This window comes from Manis javanica, chromosome 3, assembly GCF_040802235.1.
Source record: "Manis javanica isolate MJ-LG chromosome 3, MJ_LKY, whole genome shotgun sequence".
Classification (NCBI taxonomy): domain Eukaryota; kingdom Metazoa; phylum Chordata; class Mammalia; order Pholidota; family Manidae; genus Manis; species Manis javanica.
In genome coordinates this window covers 52,291,656-52,308,158 of record NC_133158.1, presented here as the reverse complement: position 1 = coordinate 52,308,158, position 16,503 = coordinate 52,291,656, and the positions used below count along the sequence as shown (strand labels likewise).

Here is a 16,503-nt window from a genome sequence, read left to right as displayed (position 1 = left end):
GTTCTAAATTTGCATTCATGAAATTCCTCTTTTAAAAAAAGCATTTGTAATATTAAATACCAAAAGGGCGGGGAGGGGGGGATGTGACTGTCCTAGGCCGGCCAACTCATTTCAGACCCACTGCTTCAGGGATTAATGGAATTCCGTGGTAATGACCTTTCCCACTTCTGTAATATGAATTATCACAAAGTAAAAATCCAATTCCCTCTCCGTGTTTATGAAAGCCATTCCTTGCAGACAGCTGAAGCAACAAAGCCAGCCGAAAGCACTTCCCAGCCATCCAACTGGAGATTTATATTGCATATAAACATAAAGAAACATTATGTAACATAAGCTGTGGGGCAGGAGAAAGAAGTCAGTCTTGGAATCAAAAGCTAAATTCAATATTTGCTTCACCCACTGACTATCGGCACTGGACCAATTAAAAACTCCCCAGGTTTCTGCCTCCTTTTCCAAAGGCGAAGGAACACCTGCTTCAAAAGGTAACAATAAATCCTGAAAAGGACCCATGTGTCCAAATGTCAGGTGTTTATACACAGCATGAGTGAAAGAACACAGCCTGCCACAGAGCAGGTGCTCAAGAAATGATCCGTACTTACTTCCTTTCGTTCTATAAGGATGTGAACTCACACATCAAGTGGCTTTGTAGATTGTTAGATTTACTCTTAATTACTTCAAATCTGCCACCTTTTCTAAAAAGTACCCTCATACTAAAGTTCTTAATGAGGTTGGCTTTCTATTTTATGATCAGATAACTGGAAAAGACTGAGAGTTGGCAAAATATCAAGCCAGAAGTCATCATTTAAATTAGAAAACAGTTGCTAGTTTTTCTTAAAGATCATATTCTAGAATTCCAGAAAACTTAAGGCTCCAGCACTCACTAACTGGGTGACCTTAGGCAAATTACTTAAACTCTCTGAGCTTTGATTTTCACATCATAAATGATATGAAACACATAGACAAAATAGAGCCTCTTCAGACGGGTAAGATTCCTCAAGGGAGGAACAACCTAAGACAGGCACAATCGCAGGGGGGCCATCAGGTGAGAAACTGGGGATCAACAGAGGTGAGGCCTAGAGCCCCACCCCCCGTTTTGAGAGAAATCTTCTGCATCCGTGGATGTTTTGTTGCCCTTGTCTAGCTTGGATTAATACTTAGTCCATAGGCACACACCTCATCATCTACATTTGCTCTCTTACAGCACTAAACTATGTTTTCTACCTTTATCTTGCGTCTACCTACCACTTCAGCATTTTATTAAAAATAATAATAATAATAATAATAATAAGGGAGAAATATGGTATTCACATATAAATCAAGTATAAAAATGAAACAAATATTCATATTTGACCTGATTGTTTATAGTTCATAATGCGTGATCAAAACCGAAAGTTTCTGTGATGACTGCCCTTGCACTGTTCACCATGTAAGAACTTATTCACTATGTAAGAATTTGTTCAACATGTAAGAACTTATTCACTATGTAAGAATTTGTTCACCATGTAAGAACTTGTTCGTTATGCTTCAGAAGATTGGAGACTGTCGAGAATTAGGCTTGGGGTTGATTAATGATTGTGCATTGAGTTCCCTATACAAAATTTAATTGTTGTTAACAACCATTTGATCAATAAATGAGAGATGCCATCTCAAAAAAAAAAAATAGAGCCTCTTTAAGAAGTAAAGGTGAGCGAGGACTCTCATTGGTAAGAAATTATTAATCATATCCCTACCGTGAAATCATTAGACATACATACTTGTTCATGTTCTAGGGGAACCCTTGTTTCTGGGACACAGGTTCCCCATGAGTAGTGAGTGAACTGGACCACTAGTCCTCCAAAAGGATGCTTCCAGCACAAATATTCTGTAATATTTGAAAGACCCATTCTTTCAACAGAAGCATTTTTGCAAATGGTTTTATCGACATGGGCTCATTGGCAATAACATATCAAAAGCTGAAGGTAGTGATGACTAGGAATTTTTATTTGCCCAATTTAAATATCAAGTTAAATTTTTGTTTCCCCATTCTGATAGAAAATACTACCCAGTCTCTTAAAGTGACAAGTTTTTAACAACCACAATATCTAACATTTAAATTTAGAAGCAATTGCTATAATTTACTGTCCATCTGTAAAACGAATCTTAGCACATTTTTAATCATTTTCAAATGGACCAACATCACTCAGGGCTTTGAACAGCTTTGTCATGGCCCCACCACCACATTTCACTCCTTTGCAAAAGAAGATTTCTCTTTTTAACTTTTCACACCCTACCAAAGGTACTTGCAAAGAGAAGTAAATCAAACAGAACATCTAAGTTATGTTTATTTTCTCTTTACAAATATTATCAAAGAATAGAGCTACAGCACCAAGATATTAAAAAGAGCACCATGAAACTTTATTAGGTGCAATTTTCACTAAATATAGCTTAATGAACTGAGTAAACAGTTAAATGCTTTTAGAGGAAAAGTGCAAGTAAGAGAGGTCTAAAAAACCGAATATGTTTATATAGGCAGAAGGAAGTTCTAGACTGAGGACAAGTCATGAATCACCATCACCATTAAGACTATTTTAAAGAAGATACCTGGACTTCGAAAGTAAGAAAACAAGATCCTTACTTCAGAGCAACACCGTGATGAAAACACAGGACTCCTGGACAATCCTGGACAGTCTGAAAAGCTTCTAGGCTTCAGTTGGCTCTTCACTGACTGTGTCAACTGTGAGCAAATCTCTGAATCTCAGTCTGCTCACCAATGAAGTGGAGATAATAACACACACCTGCTTACCCTCCAGGCCCCATACTTCCCATTGCTGAGAAGAACACAAGCTAAGACTCAACATCAAATTCCACAACTAATAAGCCAGAACAAGGACTTAAAAAGCAACTCTAACTCCCAATCCAAGGCTCTTCTTGCTAGATGGCAACGAGCACCAAGATTTCCCTTCATTTGCTGGTAAAGGTTTTGATCCTGTGAGCTTTGAAACAGGAAAATGCAAAAACAACTAAAGAGTCCTGAGCCCATACTATGACCAAGCGTGTGTTTTCACGTCATCATGTGATACCCCTTAGGTGGTTCATTAAACCAAACACTTACATGGAACTTAATGTCCACCTTGCTCTTCCCTAAGCTTTTATCATATATGAGCTGTTTACTCAGGTAAACATCTCTATTGTACAGATGATCCAGCTGAAGCAGTCAGACCTGCCCACAGTCACACAGCCTGCAGTGGTGGGGCCAGTATTCAAACCCAGACAGTTTGGTACCAGAGTCCATGCATGTAACCTCTACACCAGAGACTCTTACTACTCCCTTCTTCCACATGAAGAAAGAAATGAATGAAGGGGGGTGAGATGTTAAATATCTCACCCAGGAGAACACATTTGCTTGGAACCTGGCTTATCTGGCCTCATCCCTGCTAACACTGAACCTGGTCAGCCTGACCTCATGCCCTGGGCACTTACCACCCTGCTATGCTTTTAGGTCTGGCTGGCAGTAGTGCCACCCACAGAGTACCACTGGGACCCAGAAGGCCGAGTACCCAAGCAGGGTCCGCTCCGGGTCCTGTCGGCAGGGCACAGCAGCAGACTGAGGAGGGAAGGACAAGCAAACAGGACCAAGGAGAGCAGACAGCACAACTAAATGAGGTCAAACGCCCAATCACCTGTTTCTTCTACTGGCTCTGCTAAGGGAACACTGCGGCGTGGAGATTTCTGGTCCAGCTTATATGGAGCCATTTTATCTGTGGGCAGGGGTGCTAGGAGCTGAATTCATTTGGCAAATTAATGACCTTCTAAGCCTTTTAAATTAATCTGAACAGAAAAGAATTTCTCAACAGATCACTTGGAGAAGCCCCACGGGAAGGTCCCATGACTCCCCTCCCCTCTAACACAATGCATGTTTCCCAGCCATCTCACAGACCTCCAATACCCCATGAGGAATCCTCCAGTGAGGCTAAGGTCCCATTGGTCATCATGTGCCATATCTGTGGGAGTCTCAAAAGCTGGGGGTCACTGTGTTTCTTGATCTTGTCAGGTTTCTAAGAGCTTCCAAAGATGCCCGACCACCCACTCAAGACAGACACACCTGAGAAGTGAGCTCCAGCACAAAGAACCAATTTATCACACTCACTCAAATGCAGCCACCCAGACAACAGCTGGAGCTAGGCGCTCTGTGCACTAGTGCAGAGCCCCCCCCCAACTCCTCATACCCCACATCTGTTGACCCGCAGCCGGGGCTTCCGTGCCTCAACTTGAATTGAAACTCCTCCCCATTCCCACTGGAACTTATTCATGCTGACGCATCGGCATTTCCAGAAAGCAAGTTTTGGTAGAGGACAGCAGAAGCCCAGATTATCAGACTCTTTAGGAAGGTCCAACAACTAAAGGACATTACCTGCCTGCCACCTTTGCAGGAAGCCTCTGCCATGGTTATAACACCTAGAAGAAAGTTCTAAAAATAAAGTCTTAATGACTCCAGGGAGAGGCGATTGAAACTGCAAACAATTATTTAAATAACAAACCTCCTGAGTATCTACAAGGATGGAGACAAAGATGAGTAAGACATTCAAAGAACATGCGGAAATAGTAGGCAAAACAGGCATTTTCCCACGCACCCTGATGGATCACTGAATGGGGAGCTGTCTCTCCCAACTTCAACAATTTTCTCCTGGTCAGGTGTTGAGACACTCCCAGAGGGAGGAATTGGGCTAAAATCACCCACCACACGACACCCAGCCACTTACCATAAGACCTTAAGATAACAGAAAGGATCTTAGAGGTCACCAAGTGGAACCCAATATCCAACACTAGAATCTCCTCCACATCCCCCACCTCGCAGTGCCCACCTTCCTAAGCCACCTCTGGTCAACAGTCTCAGCAGTCTCCCGGGGTCAAGTCCCTGTTGTTGATACACACGTTATAGTGTTAATATATCTGAGATGGGAAGCCCCAGACAGTGATCTAAGCTTCTCAGCGCCACACAAGGAGGTGGATGAGCCTTCAATATTTAAACCCAACAGTCATTCATCCACAGGAACAGATAACCAGAGAGTAGGGACTTAAATGGGGGTGGAGAAGGGGACAATCAAGATGATATTTCTTCCACAGTAGGCAGGATACCAATGTAACTGAGCATAAGACCTTCATTTAAAATATTTCTCAAGATAAAAATTCAGTTACATTCATCTTTCAGGAAACAGAAGAAATGTAAATTATAGGAATGAAATCCCTCTTTAATCCTTCAGCCAGTTATTTATGGAGTCTGATCTTGGTAGAAAGTGGAGAGAGATACCACGTCTGTCTTCAAGGGGTCCTCCATCCCACTGGACTGGGGAGAAAAAACAAATGCAGATGAAACAATTAGAAAACAATAACCAGTGTTAATCATGGTCTGGTTTGAATTCCAAGGATAAGATTTCAGAAAAGGGAGGCATATGGTCTCCTCACCAGCTCTTTAATGCTCTGACAGCCCAGAGTCAGGCAGAGGAGGAAACTGTAAACAAAACATTCTCTTCTTTATCTCTAAGTGTATCTTCTCTATCAGCAAAGGGATTTCCTTTCAGGCACTTTAAGACCTTGTGGGTAAAGGCTCTCTGCCCAGTTCAGGCCAGAAGGAAACAAAGGAAAAATAAGGTCACCCAACCAGTGTTGATTGTCTCCCCAAAATAGTTCCTTCTCAAATGCAGAGGGACAGTCATTGCAAAGCACCTGTACAGACGTGTGTTTATAAACTTAAAAGTCTGTACCTCCAACCTGGCTATCTTTCCTCTCTCAACTCCAAGGAAAGTTTCTCTCATGCCCCTTCCTTCTCAGGGGACTGGCCACACAAGGCACAATGCAAGATGCTCTCACAGGGACGAGGCAACCTTCCTGTGACCCATCAGTTTCACTCGCCTCCATCGTGGACATAGTATCATTTACTGGTCACCATCTTTGTGCGAGCAAGGACCTACCACTGCTCCTGTAAACTCCTGCAGACGTTTACTTACTCTACCATGACGGAAGGCAAAAAGATGACTTGGCATTCAAACAACCATCTCGGAAACTCAAATGTGAACGTGATGTCCTTTCTTAGATCCTCAGGGCCTGGTGGCGTCATGATCCTCCTGGCTCTTGTCTAGTGTCAATGCCATCTCCTCTGGTAGGCTCATCTGGTAGGGTCTCCCCTGAGCTCATATTGAAAAGGTCTTGAATATTATCTACAGTTATTTCAAAGATAGCTAACATTTATCCAGCTGAAGTGCACTTTCCAACACAGTTCTGTCATCTATAACATCTCCAACCTTATTGTTCCCATTTTACAGAATAAGGAAATGGAGGCTGAGATATTAAGCAGCTTAGCCCAAGACTGCCCAGAGACTTGATCGGAAATCTAACTCTAAAAAGCCCTGCTCTTCACCCTCGAGGCAATCCTGTCTATCACAAGAATGTAGTTTTTCAAACTGGAAGCCAGCTCAGAGCACTAAAGCGTATCTGTGTGATTATGCAGCTCCTAGGGACAAGCAGGGCCGTGGAAGCTGATGGAAATCGACAAATCTATAAACTGAGGGGCACCCCAGAGCCAACTGGACCAGCCCTCCTGGTGGACACACACCCAAAAGCAAGGTACCTTCTGATCCACACGGATCTTGCAGCTGCCTCCACCAGCTGGTCAGCCACACTTCCAGTTCCCAGAACCAGTCTCCAAGATCCTGGCCCCCTGCTGACCCTAGGGGTCCAGAGCTAAAGGAAACGTAAGCAGACAGGCAAATGATTTTGCAGAAACACACGCCTTTCTCATCCGGTCACCTTTAAGGCCAAGCCTTATAAACACAAGACTACAGTAGGACTGCTGGCTTTATTCCTGAGTAAAAAAAAATGAAGGGGTTAAAAAAATAAACGATTACTACTAACTATCAAGAACAAAAAACAGGACTTAACAGTTCTGGCTCCAAGTCAATCACAGCGCCACTGACTTCCACCCCACAGAGCACGTTACCATGGCTAATTTCTCTCCAGATGGCGGCTTGTACTTTTCCAGGCAGAATCTCATCTCTGCAAGCCTTGCCTCACCTTTCTACGGCTCCTTGTGTGATCCCAACGTCCTCTCTGTGTGCAGAGGGCTCTGCAACACCTCCAAATTTACTGCCACCTACAGATTTAATTAGCAGACTGTTTACTGCCCCCTTCACTGTTTGGAATATCTTAAGTAAAACCAGGCCTCCATTGAGCCCATGGGTACTCCACCCTGGGCCTCCTTCCAATCAGTTCCCCAGTTGAAGTGTTTGCCCAGCTCCAACCCTGGCTCTGGCCCTTGTCCAAGGCAAGTCAGTGCTGTGAGCCAGCCACTGGGACCACGAGGGCCTTTCACCTCGGGGGCTGCCTTAGTGAGAACAGACTGTGCAGAAGGAAGGGCAGAAACAGTCAAATTAAAAAATTAAGTGATACTTTGTTAAAGCAAGGCTTTCTTGATCAAAAAGAAAGGGTATAGGCAGGCCAGATGAACACAACGTTTTTGATACCTTCTCCATGTGCCCCATACCTTAGAAGAAAACAAAAAAAAGTAGGATAAAACTAGAGAGAGCATGAAAGAAATGGTAAAAGTAAGGCCAGAAGTGGAAGATGGGAGAGAAGGAAAGAGAAGGATCTGCTTTTTTTATTAACTACTAACCGTATCAATTAGCAGACACAAACTGAATATGCATTGTTATGTTCAACAGTACACAGGTTAAAAAATAAATAAAACAAGATCTCTCCTCGCAAGGATTTTGGTATCTACACTGGGGGAAACAAATCAGCAACAATAAGGGAAACAATTAAGAAACCAAGAGCAAGAAATGCAAACGGGCATCTCGTTCCTTCTGTAGAGCCACGTCAGGAGGCAAAGACTTACAAATTATTCTGGCTACAGAGCCAGAGTGGAGATTACACAGAAACCTCGCTCTGGACCAGCTAAAACCAGGCACAGCTCTGGATGCCCATACCCAAAGAGCCCAGCGCCGATGCATCACTACAGATATGACAGACCGACGTATGAAACCTCACCCTCCCGTGCTGCATCTCCCCTCTTTGCTAAGTTACTGCTTTTATGCTCTTGGTTAATTTCTCACATGCTATTTTAGGGATTTATGACTATTCCCACTTCTTTATTCTTAAGCTTTAAAGGAGAGTCAAACTATTAAATATGCAGTGTTATTATTATTCATAATAGGTACTGATATCATGTCTACCTGACTGTCTAAATTTGCTTAAATTAATTCTACTGCAGAGAAAATTCCTGTCTCTCCAGTGAGCTCATTATGAAATGCATTCTTTGGAAGTCACTCACCCTGCCACCTGTCATGCTCCCCATACTCTGGCTTCAAAGATGCTTGGGGTGGGGAACCCATTAGAATTAAGAGATTCCTGAAATAAGACAATTTGCCCATTCTGAGCAGGTTCTCCCAGGATAAAAAATGGGCAGTCATTTTCTAGACCAGGGCTGTCCAATAAAACCATAACTTTAAATGTTCTAATAGCTACACGAAAAAATGTTAAAACATTAAAATTAAAGTTGACCTATTTTATTCAATCCAGAATATCACAGATATTGTTTCAACATATAATCAGTATTAAAATTACTAAGATACTGTATATTCTCTTTCTTACTAAGTCTTTGAAGTCCAGCCTGTAGTTTATGTTCACAGCACATCCTAATTCAGACTAGCCACATTTCAAGGGCTCAGTTAGCCAGCCACATTACAAGGCTAGTGGTCACCACACTGGGCAGTACAGCTGCAGACCCTCTGACTGTAATGTGTGATCAGGAGGAAATTAGATTAGATAAAGAGTTTCTGAAGCAGGAGGGACTCCTGATTCCGCAAAAGCCCAATTTTAGGATGTGCTGAGCTTTCCTTTTACATGGAAAGGAAAAGACCCTTTCAAGGACCTCAAAATCCCTTCAAGGGACAAATATGCCTTTTGGTCTATTGGAAATAGCTTCCTGGAATCAGGAGAACCTCTCCAGGGTGCTGAGTTTCAGATCCAAAAAGCTAACACTCAATATAATAGAAAACACAAACTACTGAGTACATAAAACCAGGCTAGGAGCTGAAACAACACAAGTCCAAACTCACTGTTAACATACAAGCCCCCAACATGCTTGTTGGGGGAGTGTTTTTGGCCAGGGATGGATCCCCATGACTTACTAAAAAATCTTCAAATCTCAGTGCCTGCCTTGGGAGAGCAAGGGTCCTTAACTCCGGGAAACTGAGCCTCCTGAATGAGTGGCCTGTCCTGTCCTAAGTTCCAGAACAAACCAAATAATTCCAAAATGAGCACTTAAGAATCATAATTTCTGCCTGCCCATCACCAGGTGCTCACGCCTCTGAGGACCCTAAAAGAACAATCACTGTTCAGAAAGTTCTTGTTAACCCAATTTTTTTCTCATATCACATTAAAATGAAAGCATATTTAAATTAGCTCTCATAAAAATTCATGAAAGGCATGGACACCAAGCTTAGCAGAGGTCAGAGGCAAGATGACCCTCTCTAGCAGATCCCAGGGGAGTGCTGGGACAGCAGCAAGCCCAGGGCTGTTGAGTGAGCCTGAAGGCTGGTTCTCCGCCAGGGCCTTTTCCTCCTCCCCATTGCCCCGATCTCTCACGGAGCTCAGACTCTCCACACTTCCCATGGGAACAGAAACGCCCCAGACAAGTGTTTTTCAGCTGACATGAGAGTTTGAGGTCCAGCCCTGGCACATCCTGACACTAAGGAAGATGCTCAGCTCACCGTCCATTCTTTTCCTGAGCAAGCACCAAGCTGAAGGACTGTGGGGTGCCAGCCCCCATGCCAGGAATGGGGATGATTGGCATCTTGAAGGGCCTGCCTGCGAGACTTTCAGGACCTTGACAGAGAGAGTCACATAGATTAAAAGAAGACAACAGGTTATTATGCCCACCCACAGAGAAGGTCCTGGAAAGCTTACTAAAGAAGATGGTGCCTGCCTTGAGCCTTAAAAAGTCTTTACATTTTTACTTTAAATGTCATTCTTTAAGAGACCAGAAGGGGAGAAAATGAAGCTCAGCACAGAGGTTTTAGGCTGACATTTCTTGAGGTCTTACTAGGTACCAGGCCCGCTGGAAACCTTTAAAAGAATTAATTCATTGATTCCTCTCAACAGCCCTACTAGGTAGAACTATTATCAACCCCACTTGACAGATGAGAAGACAAGGCCTGCAGCAAGGTCATTCCATTAGAAGCGACTGAACCAGCAATACAAACCATGCAGTCCCACTCCAGGTTTATTACTGCCCTTAGCCTACCCAACCAAGCCTGTGCGTTCCAGAGCATGCTGTATCTGTGAATTTGTGAGCAAAGTTTGCAGCCTGGACCACCTTAGAGGCCAGGGGTGGCATTAATGCAAGACTCTTTGAATAAAGGGAGTCGATAGGACAGGGTCGGACCACTGAAGCCCAGAAGAGCCACTGACATGCACCGAGTTCAATGCCATACCTGGTGCATTCCAATCCAAGTATGGCTGCCCTGTTGGCAGCTGCCAATCTATATCCACCTCCGGGTTGAGTGGGCAAGGCTAGGGTGAGCATGAGAAGAGGTGGAAGGGGCAGAGCAGAGGAAGGGGCAAAGGCCGAGAGCTTGGCCTGCACTCAATAAACAATGGGAAGACTCTAACAGGCTCTAAACCAGGAGTGACATGATCAGGTATGTTTTAGCAGGATGGCTGACCTCCTTGGGGAGGACGCACGGACAGTAAAAATGAACTGGCAGGGAGGAGGAAGTAGTGTGAGTCCAGGAGAGCACAGCAGTCAGCTAGGGCTGCCCTAACAAAGTACCACAAACTGGGTCACTTAGAACAATGGAAATTCACTGTCTCAGTTCCGTAGGCCATAGGCTGTAAGTCCACAATGAAGGAATAAGCAGGGTGCAGCTGCACTCCCTCTTGAGGCTGGGGGAAGAATCCTGCCTCGTCTCATCCAGCTTCTGGTGGCTCCCCACAACCCACAGCTTATAGGCATGTCTCTCCCCTTTCAGCCTCCATCCTCAGGGCCTTCTCCCACGGTGGCTGTGTCTCCAAATCAGAATTGTTGTACTGAGGGCCCGGCCTACTCCCAGATGACCTCCTCTTAACAAACTGCATCTGCAAAGACCCCATTCCGTTCCAAATAAGGTCACATTCTGAAGTCCCAGATGACATGAGTGCTGGAGGGACACCACTCAACCCACTACATAGGGCCTGAACAACGGCAGGGGCAGGACTAAGCAGGGAGACCATGGGACGTTGGGACGTATACAGCAAGGTGGAGAACAGTGAGGATGGGATGCTATCTTTTGAAAAAGTGTGAAAATTAAAATATACATCTTTATTTCCATAAAGCAATATTGCAAGGATTCATAAGGAACCAAGTAACTACCTGGTGGCGTAGAAAGAATGTGGTAACAGGGTAGGGTGAGAAGACTTATTCATATCTACTTTATTTTATACAGTTAATCCTGGAACAATGCAAGGGTTAGGGGCATCATCCCCCTGCACAGTCAAAAATTGATGCATAACTCTTGACTCCCCCAAACTTTAACTACTAATAGCCTACTGTTGACCAGAAAGCCTTATCAATAGCATAAATAGTTGATGAACAGGTATTTTGTATGGTATATGTATCATATACTATCTTCTTACAATAAAGTAAGCTACCGAAAAGAGAACATCAAGAAAATCATAACAAAAAGAGAATACATTTACAATACTGCATTGTATTTATCAATACTGTAAGTTTACATTGTTTGCAAGATGAATCATCTGTCAGTACACTGTAGATGTCCTACATGTTACTAACACTAGACATTAAAAATGAAAAGGCAATGTGAAAATGAAATTCCTATTATTTACAGGTATGTTTCTTACATGGATAATGAAGCAGAAGCAATATGACTGCCTTATGGTAGCCTACTGTAATCAATCCAACTGCTACACAGGAGCCTAGCCCATACACTAATGCCTGAGTCATTATAAAATTTCATAGCATACAGTATTATAGTTACACTCATAATACAGTACTGGACATACCTAACTTTTCCTTTTTTCCCCCATTTCTAGGCTACGTGGTTCAATTTCAAATTTTTTCAAATTGTCACAAATTTAAAAAAAAAAGAAAAAATTCCAATATGTTTATCAAAAAAAAAATCCACATTATAAGTGGACATGCACAGTCCAAACCCATGTGGTTCAAGGGTCAACTGTAGTTTTATCTTGAAACACTGTAAAGGCAAAAAAGCAAAGCTTATCCAAAAATATTGAAGAAAAATAATTCCATTATTATGAAGTACAAAACTTCAATCTGTGGTATCAGAAATCAGGACTGGAGTTGCCTTTAGGGCATTGCTGACAAGAAGGGGGCACAGGAAGGTTTCAAGGTCCCAGCACATTCTTCTTGAGTGCTGGCTACCTGAGTGTGTTGTTTATAAGTATTCAACAAACTATACAATTAAAATAATGTACACTTTCCTGTATGCACACTGTATTTCAATTTCAGTATTTTTTAAATAAGCACCTATATACACAAATGTTGGCAAATAGCTTCCTATATGCAAAACAGGGGTGCTATCTCCCTGTCTACGCTAAAGCCTGATGATGTCGGTAATTCTAAGGGAGATGACACAGAACACCACCGCCATGCAAATTTAATGTCATGGAGCTTCACGGAACAAAGTCCATTTAACATGCTTTAAAAGATCATCTTTTTTTCCCAAGAGAAATGTGGATACAACAATCAAATGTTTTGATTAGTGCTATCTCTGTTTCAAAAGAGATTTGGCCCCCATTGTTGAAGGCTGAAATTTTAGCTGCCAGCAGGAAAGGGGGGAGGGTCCCAGAAGATATTTTTATGCTTTTCTCGCTGAAACTAAACACCAAAAATGGATTTTCCACAAGAAGTGGCAGGAGGAGGAGCAGCTCGTCTTAGTGCGCAGCCTGTACGCACCATGGGCCTGTTGCAGCCACCAACCCTGCCTCCCCGTGATGGAAACACCAGATTTAAACAGGTGTCATAACAGTAAAAGGGCCCCATAAATGGGAAACCCAGAAGGCCTCACGGAGCTGGACAGCTGGTGTGAGAGTCAGGATTACAGACCCAAGTGGTCCCCAGACTTCCGGAGTCTGCTGTACTTCAGCTCACACACACTTAAATACCCATTTGCCTTCACGAACGTACACACACCACATATATAAAACCTCTCAACAGGAAATTTCTTCCATTCTTAAATGGTCTTGCCTAAATAAAATACCTTTGACACAAAATCCTCTGAGTTGTTGGATTGCATTCAATGAGAGAAAAGAGAACGGGTTTTTACTCCACAATAAACAGTCTGCTTAGTTGAGCAGGGCCCCACGGGCACACGGGACAGGAGGGACATGAAATGAGAAGGCAGGTGGAGAATGCAGCAGCTTTGAAAGAGGCAGAATCGCGGGGGTGGGAATTAGCCCATCCCTGTCCCCACAACCACCCCGCTGCTGTCACCAGGCAGCCGTCATCAGCTGACAAGCATCATGTCCTTGCTCAGGCCATCTACTCACTCTACGTCCCCACTTTCTCATCTGTAAAATGGATTGAGAATACCCACCCTACAAGCATTTTTTTAATGATAAAGTCTAAAAGTAACCAAATGCCCAGCACAAAGGAGAGGACCTACAAGAGGTAGCCAGTACAAAGGCCATCATCCTAAACAACATTTACAAAAGTATCGATTATTTATCTGTAATACCATGAACTCCTGATTCTTTGTCCAGAAGAAAATATAAAATGAAGGACAGCATTTGATCTCCAAGGCTCATTAATTTCCCCAAAAATTCCTTAAGAGAAGTGTAGAGGGGGCTACAATAAGATGCTGAATGTGAAAGCGGTGGGACCGTGGGGTGGCCTCCTGGGGCTGCCGTAAGCAACGCCACACACTGGCTTCAATGACCTAAGTTTACTTCTTCCCAGCTCCGGAAGCACAAGTCCAAGACCACGGTGTCAGCGGGGCTGGTTCCTCCTGAAGCCTGTCCTTGGCCTGCAGACAGCAGCCCTCACATGGCCTTTCCTCTGCGCTCAAGGGTCTATGTGTCCAGATTTCTCAAGGACACCAGTCAAACTGGATTAGGACCCACCCTTTTGACCTCATTCTAACTTAATCACCTCTTCAAAGGCCCTCTCTCCCAATCCAGTCACATTCTGAAGCCCTGGGGGTTGACCTCAACATATGAATCTTGAGGCATGCAATCAAGCCTATAACACTTCCCTACAGGAATATTTGAAATGTTGAATTGGGTCTTCACAGAACTAAAGAATCCATGTGCTACAAAGGACAGAAGGAGTAGAGAAAGAGTTTTTCTTTTTGACTTACTGAAAACAGTCACTGGACTGAAGTGGGGGGCATACCCGCCAATAGCTGTGGTTATAGGGCTGTGGCTCTATGTCCCCACAGGGCAGAGGGGGCATAGGTGGAAGTTTCAGGGAGGCAGACCTCCAGTCCCCGCAAGGAACAACTTTCTAAATATTCACTTGCTCAACCAAAGGCAAGACTGCCCAGCATCGGGCCAGCAGTCAGGCTTTCCTACCTTCCCCTGGTTGAACCAAAGCCAGCCCCATGCACCCACGTCACCCTACACTGGGAGCAGACCCTGCTCTACTGTCACTGCACACAGGCACCAGGGAGGGTCAGCCTCAGAAAGGGTAGTGGCTTCACAAAGGCCACCAGCTAATCTGGGGGCTCCATGGTGGGAACCAGGTGACATTCCTCAGCCTGGTGTCACCGAGAAGATTCCTGGGTTGTGAGGCACTTACCCATCCTTCCCTCTAAAATCCCAATGTAGAAGCACCCAGAGGAGAAGGGGAGGGAAAGGTGAAGGAAGACTGCTGAGGAAGGACTCAGGGGTGACATCAGCATCTCCAAAACCAGTCACAATCCAACTACATGACATTCTGGAAAAGGCAGGACTAGGGAGACAACAAAAATCCAGTGGTTCAGGGGTTGAGGGGGAGGAGAAATGACAAGGCAGAGCACTTTTAGGGCAGCAGTTTCACTACTATGTGTATGATACTATGGAGAGGATACACGTCGTTATCCCTGTGTCCAAACCCACAGGATGTGCTTCGCCAGGTGGAACTCTGATGTAAACTACGGACTCTGGGCAGCAGTGTAGGGTCACAGAGGTGCTGCAATTGCAACAAATGCTCTGGTGGGGAATGTGACATCGGGGGAGGCTGGGGCGGAGTGGTGATGGGACAGGGGGTATATGAGGACTCTTTGTACCTTATGTTCAATTTCTTTGTGAACCTAAAACTCTTAAAAAATTAAGTTATTACACACATCAACAGAATCAGAAACGAGGAAGGAAAAATCACAACAGACCCAACAGAAATACAAAGAATTATTAGAGAATACTATGAAAACCTATATGCTAACAAGCTGGAAAACCTAGAAGAACTGGACAACTTCCTAGAAAAATACAACCTTCCAAGACTAACCAAGGAAGAAACAGAAAATCTAAACAACCCAATTACCAGCAAAGACATTGAAGCGGTAATCAAAAAACTTCCCAAGAACAAAACCTCCGGGCCAGATGGATTTACTGCAGAATTTTATTAGATATACAGAGAAGAAATAATACCCATTCTCCTTAAAGTTTTCCAAAAAATAGAAGAGGAGGGAATACTCCCAAACTCACTCTATGAAGCCAATATCATCCTAATACCAAAACCAGGCAAAGACTCCACAAAAAAAGAAAATTATAGATCAATATCCCTGATGAACATAGATGCAAAAATACTCAACAAAATATTCGCAAACCGAATTCAAAAATACATCAAAAGAATCATACACCACGACCAAGTGGGATTCATCCCAGGGATACAAGGATGGTACAACATTCGAAAATCCATCAACATCATCCACCACATCAACAAAAAGAAGGACAAAAACCACATGATCATCTCCATAGATGCCGAAAAAGCATTCGACAAAATTCAACATCCATTCATGATAAAAACTCTCAACAAAATGGGTATAGAGGGCAAGTACCTCAATATAATAATTAAGGCCATATATGATAAACCCACAGCCAACATTATACTGAACAGCGAGAACCTGAAAGCTTTTCCTCTGGGATCAGGAATAAGACAGGGATGCCCACTCTCCCCACTGTTATACAACATAGTACTGAAGATCCTAGCCACGGCAATTAGACAAAACAAAGAAATACAAGGAATCCAGAGTGGTAAAGAAGAAGTCAAACTGTCACTATTTGCAGGTGACATGATATTGTACATAAAAAACCCTAAAGACTCCACTCCAAAATTACTAGAACTAATATGAGAATTCAGCAAAGTTGCAGGATATAAAATTAATACACATAAATCTGTAGCTTTCCTATATACTAACAATGAACCAACAGAAAGAGAAATCAGGAAAACAATTCCATTCACAATTGCATCAAAAAGAATAAAATACCTAGGAATAAACCTAACCAAGGAAGTGAAAGATCTATACCCTGAAAACT

General features: G+C 43.4%; 1 protein-coding gene and 1 long non-coding RNA gene across 8 annotated transcripts in view; both read right to left on the bottom strand.

Annotated features, from left to right (window-relative positions):
• TIAM1 (TIAM Rac1 associated GEF 1) overlaps positions 1-16,503 on the bottom strand; it is a 393,313-nt gene that overhangs the window by 356,941 nt on the left and 19,869 nt on the right. The gene's annotated exons all lie outside the window — the stretch shown is intronic.
• LOC140848382 (uncharacterized) lies at positions 81-14,533 on the bottom strand. Its single transcript, XR_012129159.1, has 3 exons — positions 7,048-14,533; positions 6,605-6,717; positions 81-5,323 (listed from the first exon to the last, which is right to left on the bottom strand). It is a non-coding gene; the product is annotated as an uncharacterized lncRNA (long non-coding RNA).